Here is a 9,429-nt window from a genome sequence, read left to right on the forward strand (position 1 = left end):
GCAAGATGGGGAGGGTGCCCTTCAAGGAGGGTGCTCTTGGCCTGTGCGCGGCGGGGAGAGCTCAGTCACGCTGGGACGTGGCAGACGCAGGCGGGATGGAAAGCCGAGCGACCAGCCGGGAGGCAGGGCCACCATCAAGGGGATGTGGGGAGGCCTGAACTGATACCGGCGGCGAAAAGCACAGGGAGAGAATCGCGGGTGTGGGTCACGGGGGTGGGGTGGCGGGACCAGACCTCCGCCCAGTTCTCAGCTCTGGGACGCCCCAGTCCCGAGACAGACTTCACCAGAATGACGAAGGGCAGGCCTAGAGGAAGGAAACAAGGTCAGGAGGGGTCACGCTGAGGAGGGGCGGGGCTGGGCCGCACAACCCCAGGAGGCCGACCGGTGTCCCCAGCTCTGGAGCCAGACTGCCCAGGTTCCAGCCCGTGCTGCTGCTCAGTGGCGAGCCGTGTGGCCTTAGGCAAGTCAGCGACCGGCTCTGGGACTCAGTTTCCTCCTCTGTAAGATGACACCCACCCCGCTGAGGTCAGTGGGAAGGGCCCCAGGGGGCAAGCTGATATGCCCTCTTTGTGCCCAGGGCTCCCGGCCGGAACCCTCCACCACTTCTGCCCAGGCTTCGCCAGGCCAACGTGACCGCGTGGCCCCCTCCAGGGAAACCACCCTTCCCCCACCCCCTCCTCGGCACAACTGAGGCACAGTGGGGTGGTGAGCTGGTTTCACAAGAAAGCAACCAAAGTCGCCACCAGAAATGGGTGGAACAAGTCCTGGGGTCCCTGGGGGGCTCAGCGGGTTGAGCGTCCGACTTCGACTCAGGTCGTGATCTTGCGGTCCGTGAGTTCGAGCCCCGTGTCGGGCTCTGGGCTGACAGCTCGGAGCCCGGAGCCTGCTTTGGATTCTGTGTCTCCCTCTCTCTCTGACCCTCCCCCGTTCATGCTGTGTCTCTCTCTCTCTCAATCTCAAAATAAATAAATAAACAGTTAAAAAAATTTAACCTCAAAAAAAAAAAAAAAAAAGAAAAGAAATGGGTGGGATGAGAAACCGTACGGAAAGTGAAAATACTTTTGGGAATTCCGAGCCCCGTCCAGCCCCACACCAGGTGCACATCCTCCGGGGACATCAGGACAGCAGTGAAGTAGGAAGACGATGTCATTGACCTGAGTTGTCTCCTCCAACCCCAGGGGGATGGTGTCAGGAGGTGGGGCCTTTGGGAGGCGGTCAGGTTACGAGGGATCAGTGTCCTTATGCAGAAAGAGCCCCCATTCTGCGACCCGAGGACACAGAGAGGGGATACCGGCTATGAACCAGGCCAACCACCCTCCAGAACCGTGAGAAATTAATGTCTTTTGGCTGTAAGCACGCGGTCTGGGGTGCTCTGTTAGAGTCGCCCAGACAGGCAGGGAGGGCAGACGGGGCCGAGTCCCCTCGGCAGCTCAGCGCCTGCCATCTGACATCTGACCTCCCCCCGGTGTCTCGTACCCGGCTTCCCTCCTACAGGACTTGCTCCTTCTTCTTTTTTTTTTTTATAATGTTTATTTATTTTTGAGAGAAAGACAGAGATAGAGCTTGAGCAGGGGGAGGGGCAGAGAGAGAGAGGGAGACGCAGAGTCCGAAGCAGGCTCCAGGCTCCGAGGTGTCAGCACAGAGCCCGACGCGGGGCTCAAACCCACGACCCACGAGATCATGACCTGAGCTGAAGTCGGACGCTCAACCGACTGAGCCCCCCAGGGACCCCAGGACTTGTTCCTTCCCTAGGAATCGGCAGACTGGTGACCGTAGCAAGGAAATCCCCCCCACCACCCAAACTTCTGGCAAAACGAGCCGGCTGCTCTCCCCCGGTCACTTCCTCCCTCCCGGTCCGGGAAAAGCCCACCCTTGCTGCACCAGGACCGACCCAGCTCGGGGAAGAACAAGCCGCTTTGACAGTGGTGACCCGAAGTCTGGTTAGCGCTCTCCCGCCAAACGCAAGCCCCCGTCCCCGCACACAGGACAGCACAGCCCTGTGCGTGTCCCTGTGCCCGTTCTGGCCTTTGGGAGCTCGCACGTGGAGTGTTTGGTCCTCCCCGCCATCGCGTCTTCGTGGGCGCTCGCTGCGGGATGGCCCCCCCCCTGCCTGGCACCCCTCGCCTTATCCCTCTGGGCACACTGACCGTGCCCTAATCCCGGGCTGCCTCCTGGGTGACTTCCTGGGCACAGAGACCATGTGACTCCCAGATGTCCTGCTCTCTCCGTGTTGCGTGCTCATGCGTGCACTTGCCACTGAGTGCCTCCTGGCTCTTGGGACGGAACAGTCAGGTCTCCGTCCCCTCCTGGATCTTGGAGGACTCCGATGGAATGACCCACCAGCAGACACACGGCCTCCCTCCCAGCGGAGCCAGAATGAGGTGACTGCGCTGTGGTGAGCTCCCCGCCAGGCTCCAAGTTCCTCAAAGCCTCCGGCCCCACGCGTGTTCCTTCCCTGGTCCTCGCCCCGTGCCACGCACGGTGCCCTCACCTGCGAGATGCTCCGGAAATGCACGCTAGCAGCTAAAGGAATGAATAAACCCCCCAAATGCAATAAACTTAAAAATCTCACGTCTCAGGCGTTCTAACTCTCCCTGGCGGCCGGCGATCGTCGGCCAGGACACAAGGAACCTGGTACGTGTCTGGGTCAGAAGACCTCGAGGCCTCGGCCAAGACCCGGTAGGGCCGTCATGGCCACTGGGGTGCCAAGTGGAATAATCTGCCTGCAGAACCGGGCAGGGTGAGTCCGGGCATCAGGGGGGCAGCGGGGAGTGGGGGAGGGGCTGAGACCGCAGGACAGGTTGGGGCAGAAGGCCCAGGGTCACTCCTAAGCAGTCAGTGGTCTGGGGACCGTTTGACTGCAGCTCCATTGGGGTAGTCCCTACCCCGCCCCTCGCAAGCCCCCCCCCCCACATCTGGGACCACCCACTGAGCTGATGGACTTCCACGCCCCACCCCACCCCCCCAGGGAATTCCCAACTCCTAGACCAGCTGGGATCCTTTCTCTCTGTACCTCCCTCCTCCCAGGACAAGGACCTCACTGCTGACTCCTTGGGGCCTTCAGTCCTTGGCACCTGCTGGGGACGACCCCCCGGTCTTCCAGGGACTCAGGTGCTCCTCGAACACCCGACCTCCATTTCCCGGGCCACGCGACGGTCTTCTTCATTCCTGGAAGGGACGGAAAATCTTGAACGCTGGGGCTTTCCAGACCTGTATTTGAAAACCAGAGCTTGCACCTAAGTGACGTTAGACACGTCTACCTCCCGGGACAGAGATTTCCTGTCTATTCTGTGGAGACAATGCGACCTCGCCGCCCCCTCCCCCGGGACTGCAGGGAAGGGGCCCCGAGAGATGGCGCACAGGGAGCCCGGACCCAGAGCCCCCCACCCTCCCATCCCCCCACCCCACCTTGCTCCGAGGGTCCGTCGAGCACACCCGTGAACCAAAAACTGGAACGTGTGCTTTGACAAGGGCCTTCCGTGCCGTTGCATAGATAGACCAGCAAGTCTGGAAGCCTTAGGCTTGAACATCAAGATAGTAGGAAATTGAAATTCTGCAGACAGAGCAGACGTTGGGAGCAGGACCACAGTGGGAACCTGGACTGATTCCCCGCCCCCCCAGGACAGACACATGGACAGACGCGCCCGACCCCAGGGACACACCCTCCTGCTTCACCTGTTGCCTTGGCCACGACCTTGCCCTGTCCTTGACACGGGGAACAGCTGTGGCCTGAACATCGGTGGCTCAGCACGGAGCCGGTGCCAACAGCGGCCCTCGGAGGGAACAAGCGTCCCCTCCCGCCCCCAGGAGCAAAACAACGCAAATACCCCGGGCATGAGACCCTCGCCAGACCCGAGCAGCCCGCAGGTGCCAGGCTTCGGCTATAAACTACCCTGTTCTGATGAAGGCAGGGAAAACCTCTAGAAGGGAAAAGAGCGTTCATTTTCGAGGTGGTGTTTTAGGGCAAAGCTCTGTGGAGCCGTCCCGGCCTCTTCATGATTTTACCAAAAAGGAGGGCTGTTTTGGTCCGCCCTAAAGCACGCGCGGGGCATCCTCTCACCGAGTGCCTATTCCGCTCCAGGGAGAATGAATCTCTTCCTTTCTAGAACAATACAAAGGTGGGTAATTAGTGTGTAGTCATTAATGGGTAATTCTAGAGGCGTTGAGCAGAGTTCATAACATCATCCTGAATAAATCTGCATTTAACCGAACTCCTTTTTTTCTCTCTTCTGTGATTTTTTTTGTTGTTGTTGTTGTAGCTGTAATTATTTTAAGTGAGATTCTCCCTAATGAAAACAAAGAACACTGTATGTGGGAGAATCGGCCGCGGGTGCAGCGGGGCCCCGTTTCCTGCCTCAGCGCCCAGGCCCCCCCGGGCCCTCCGTCTCCGGTGGCTTCTGCCCTCCGTCTGACAGCAGGTGCAGGCGGGTGGGGGGGGGGTGTGCACATGTGTGTGTGTGTGTCTATTTGTCTCCGTTCCCTTATTGCCCGGATCCAGAAGGATGGGGTGGTGCACAGGAGAGATGTGATCCGTGAGCCAGGAGCTCTGGACGTTTAGTCTGACCCTACAATTAACCAGGGGAGTGACCACGGGCACCTTGTCCTCCCTGTGCCTCGGTTTCCTCACCTGTAAAATGCCAGGGCCTCTCAAGGCCTCAGCTCAGTCAGGCAATGGATGTCCTGCCGGGTCCTCGGGGACTCCCTCAGGGTTGTGACGTGCACTCAATGTGTCACAAGGGGGAGCAGGTCCTGTGTCCCCACCCTCCACAAGCCACTTTCCAGAAGCTTCCGCCAAGCATGGCACACAAACAGGGGAATACTGGCAGGTCCCGCCCTCTGGGTACTTAACATCAGGACTTGAGGGACAGAGGAGCGGCCAGGCAAAGGCTAGGGGATGACAAAGCCCACCCGGACCTGTGCGGCCGCGAGTTCTGGGTCCTCAGACTCTGCCCCGCCCCTCTCGCTCGGGCAGGAGCCTGTCCCCTGGTGAGTCCCCTCTGCGGGAGGCTCTAGATACCACAGTCTCCACGTTGCTAAACCCCCTTCTCTCGGGGCCCCAACCTCTGGGTTTCTTTCTGCCCCCAACCCCAAGCTACTCGTGGGCCCCTGATTCTTGGAAGCATCTTTCATTGGACGGGTTTTACGCTGAGCTTTCCCTAATGCTACCTGGCCCACTCAGGCCGCCTTCCCTGGCAAACACAGGACTGGAGGTGCACAAGGAGGTGTTCATTCAGGCCTGTCTGGTGGTTCCAGGCAGCAAAATGGTCCCACCGCCCAGGACTTCCCAGGCCAGACTTTTTTTTTTTTTGAAAGAGAGAGAGAGAAAGAGAATGCATGGGGGAAAGGGACAGAGGGAGAGAAAGAATCCCAAGCAGGCTCCACACTCAGCACGGAGCCCGATGCGGGGCTCGATCCCACGACCCTGGGATCACGACCCGAGCCGAAATCGAAAGTCAGACGCTCAACCCACTGAGCCACCCAGGCGCCCCTTTAGGCCAGACGTTTGAATGGTTCTTTCCGAGGGGAGTCGAGAGGTCGACGCAAAGGCCTGCGCTAAGAGCCCGGGGAGCTCAGGAAAGAAACCAGTGGTCTGGGGGCGAGGGAGCTCCAAGCGGGGTCCCAGGGACGTGGTCAGAGAGCAGCGAGCTCTAGGATTATACATGATGCATCGACTACCCTCGGATTTAGGGTTCTAGCTGTGCCAGAAACAGCGCGTAGGGCGTGCCTTCCCGGCACAAAGAGGGACGGTCCCTGGGACAAGGTCCCTCCCTTGTCAGCACGGGCCCAGCCTGCCTCTCCCCGTGTCACCCCAGGACCTTTGCTCCCAGCGGCCGGTCCCTGGGAAGGAACCGTAACTTCATGGAACGCAAACCGTGGTGTAGGCCACCCTGTGGCCGTCTGGAGGGCCAGCAGGGCTCAGGTCAGCCGAGGACTCGGGCCTGCTGGACCCTGTGTCCGGAAGGACGGGTCCAGTGCCCACCGTTGCCAGTCCCCTGCCCGCCCTCGGGGCACCGCTCTTGGGAGCCAGGCCCTCTGTCCCCGTCCCTGGCCACAAACCTTTCCTCCCTGGGGTGCTGAGTGGCTCAGGGGAGGAAAACTCCACCCTGATTTTTCATTGTTTTTACAGAAAAGTTAGTTTCTGCCAAAAGGAAAAAAAATTAAAATGGGAACAGCCTTCTTCCCCCCTGAGAATTGTTTTCTCTTCATTAAACCCTCTGGTCTGGCTTGGCCGGCCACCAACCCTGAGCCAAGGAGATTTTTCTCCTCTTTGGCTGAGGAAGCCTCCCCCCCCCGCCCCCCCGCCCCCCCCACCCACCCCCCCGCCCCTTCTGTGAAGGCCCAGGGCCCCTCCGCTTGGATTGGAGGCAAGAAAAGAGGAGGGACGAGCCGGGAGGATCTGGTGGGAGGGAAGAGAAAGAAAGGAGCGACAGGCGGGTGCCACTCCAGACCCCAGACCATCTCCACCCCCCCCCACAAGGAGGCCAGCCGCTCTGGACACACAGGTTAGGGTTCCGGTTTCGAAAACCCCATCCGTGAGCTTCTCCAGCCCCGAGGCCTCAATCCCAGAGTGTGTCCCTCTTTCCCGCCGTCTACACCCGACTCCCTCTCCTTGGAGACGTCCCCCAGCTCCCAGCTCCCAGCCCGCCACTGCGCTCACCATTAAACCCCGCTGAGCTGTGGGTGGTTTCCTCTGACTCACATGCTGGGCGAAGGGGGGTGGTGGGGAGCAGCCCTCGGGGGTGGGCCTTCTCCCGCCCCGCCTCGGAAGATCCTGGGGTAACTAGGTCTGCGTCCCCCCCACCCCAGCTGGTGGCACCCCCGCCAGGGCCCAGCCCCACCCCGGCCCTCGAAGCCGGGCCCTCTGCCCATCTGTCCCGGGCGGGCTGTGTCCGTGAGCTCGGCTCGCCGTCCCCCGCGAGGTCAGAAGAAGGGGTAGGGCAGGCACCCGGACCGACGGCGATTGAAATGACGGTTCCTCCACGCACGAGGGGAAAATCCACCTCCTCCCGTCACTTCCGGAGAACCCCAGGGAAGAGGGACAAAGGCTGGCACGGCTTTACATAAGGGCACAGGGTCGGAGATGCCCACGGTGGCCCATCCACGTCCCGGCAGCCTGTCACCGTGGCCTCACCGACCGGCTTCCCCGCACCAGCACCTGACCTCTCCCTTGGCCGTGAGCGCAGCAGAGCAGGAGGGCCGGGGGGCTAGCGCCTTCCTCCCAAGAAGGCAGCCCATGGTCAAAACCCCACGAGACGTGGCGGCGACGTGCTCCGGCTCCCCTGGGTCATCCGCCCCGGGGTCACACACCCAGTTCCACATTGTGTCCCAACAGCCCGTCATTCCCCACTGCCCTGTCGATGGGGAAAGGTGATGCCAGAGCACGCCCCTTTCCCCGGCCCCCATTCACACAAACCACACAAATAAGGGAACTGGACAGCGGTCAGTGCCCTCTCAGTCAGCAGTGCCATGGGGCTGCCTCAGAAAGCTAATAATCCTGTCTCCGGCTCCATTATTAAAGGTATTGTCCCCTGAAGAAGGGAGGTGATTATAACTCACTGTCCTCCACGCTGGCCTGACATCCTGGCCTCTTATTTAGTTTTGGGTCGGGGGGAGGTGTTTGTGCAGAGACCAAGCTAGTTTTCTGTGAACTAACCAGGAAGGGAAGGGATCTTGAATCCAAGCGCCTTGAAAAATGGTTAGGACCGCAGAAGACAAACGCAGGGACAAAAGCCGCTGAGCAAGAATTCTGAAGGACTGTGCTGCTCCAAAGAAAAGAGACTCGGGGCGCCTGGGGGGCTCAGTCGGTCCAGCGTCCAACTTCAGCTCGGGTCACGATCTCACAGTTTGTGAGTTCGAGCCCCACATCAGGGTCCGCTCTGACGGTGCGGAGCCTGCTTGGGATTTTCTCTCTCTCCCTCTCTCTCTGCCCCTTCCACGTTCTCTCTCTCTCTCTCAAAAATAAATGAATAAACTTTTTAAAGAGTTTTACAATAAAAAAAAAAAAACCTTTTTTGAAAGAAAAATAGACTCATTCTTGTGTGGCCCCGAGTGGCAAAATTAAGACGAGGGGCTGCAAGCCCCGGAAAACAGATTTTCCAGTCTTGTGTACGAGGAAACATCGTAGCAGTCCTGGCCGCCTCAAGACAGCAATGGCTGCCACCGTAAAGTACTGAACTCCCCGTCCCTGGAGGCATTCAAATTCTGGAAAACCAGTGTTGGGGGCACGACCAGCAAATTTGTCATTTGGCCCCATGGACCAGCTAACGGACTACTGCCCCTTTGATCTGACATTCGATAACATTCTTGAACATCAAAGGGGGGGGGCGTTGCACAAGATGCAGGAAGGTGGGCAGGGGGAGCAGCCTGTCTCTTATCAGCAGGTGACTGGACCGTCCCCCACAGAAGGCAGCTCACCCCACATGTCCTACTCCTCACCCTCGCTCCCTGGGGCCCCCGACTCCGCCCCACCCCGAGCAGCTTGTCAAAAAACAGCAGTCTGAAAAGTCCCGTCGGGAAAGTCTGGGAAACAGCATTTTCCGTTTGTGGCCCCGCGGAGTCGGGTCGGACGCCCCCTCGACGTGGTGCCCCCGCCCAGCTGGCCTGTTCCCGCCTCTGAGATCAGAGGACGTTTTGCTGCTCATCACTCCCCCCAGGCTGCCCGACAGAACTGCAGGCCGCGCCCCTTGTCCCTCCGATGGCGACCTCCCACTGCCCTCCTGTCCTGGGGAGGCATCTTCCCTGGTCGGGCTCTCTGAGCAAAACCCCAGGCCCATTTGGAGGATCGTGTAGGTGGTCGAGCCTCCTCGAGGACCCAGGGACTCTCCATCCTCCCCCTGAGACCCCCCCCCCCAACCCCCGCCAAGGCATTCCTGCCCAGGTGTCTAGGACCCCAGGAAAGGAAAGCCCGGTGCTCAGCGCTCCTCGAGAATGGATGCTGCTGAGGCCCGGGTGCTGTGGCAGCTCTACTGTGCACTGAGGAGGGGCCTCGGGCTCCACTGTGACCGGCCTCTTCTAGGGCAGAAGGATGGCTACCGGGGGTAAACCGAGGGAGTAGTGGAAGGGTGGTCCTGGTACCCCGTCCTCTCCTGCCGGCCCCTTCCACCCTCTTGCCGTCCAGAACAACTCTGTCCCCGAGTGTCCCCCAGAGCCCAACACCCCCATCGGCTCTCGCTCCCCCGGGGGCCACACACGCCTGCCAGTAACCCCCTTCTGCCCTCCCCCCCCCCCCATTTCTTCACACAGGTCCTGTAATTGGAGGCCCAGAGGAAGGCCAGCGGTCCCATCCCCTGCCCAGGGGTCCGTCGGGGACACTGGAGGATTTGAAACGGCCAAACGAGATCCAGGGGTGTCCTAGAATGCCTAGCACACCTTCCGGGCTATCTTCCCCTTTTTGATGTCCGCGAGAATTTTGCCATTCTGCAAGTTGGA

The 9,429-nt window shown here is 60.2% G+C and overlaps 2 long non-coding RNA genes across 2 annotated transcripts; both read right to left on the bottom strand.

Moving 5' to 3' along the window:
• Positions 1–1,652: 1,652 nt before the first annotated feature.
• Positions 1,653–3,650, bottom strand: LOC102900882. Its single transcript, XR_002738236.2, has 3 exons — positions 3,409–3,650; positions 3,014–3,210; positions 1,653–2,523 (listed from the first exon to the last, which is right to left on the bottom strand). It is a non-coding gene; the product is annotated as an uncharacterized LOC102900882 (long non-coding RNA).
• Positions 3,651–3,921: 271 nt separating this feature from the next.
• On the bottom strand, positions 3,922–6,777 carry LOC111557851. Its single transcript, XR_002738237.2, has 2 exons — positions 6,659–6,777; positions 3,922–4,102 (listed from the first exon to the last, which is right to left on the bottom strand). It is a non-coding gene; the product is annotated as an uncharacterized LOC111557851 (long non-coding RNA).
• Positions 6,778–9,429: the final 2,652 nt, after the last annotated feature.

The sequence above is a fragment of the Felis catus genome, chromosome E1 (genome assembly GCF_018350175.1).
Source record: "Felis catus isolate Fca126 chromosome E1, F.catus_Fca126_mat1.0, whole genome shotgun sequence".
Lineage (NCBI taxonomy): Eukaryota > Metazoa > Chordata > Mammalia > Carnivora > Felidae > Felis > Felis catus.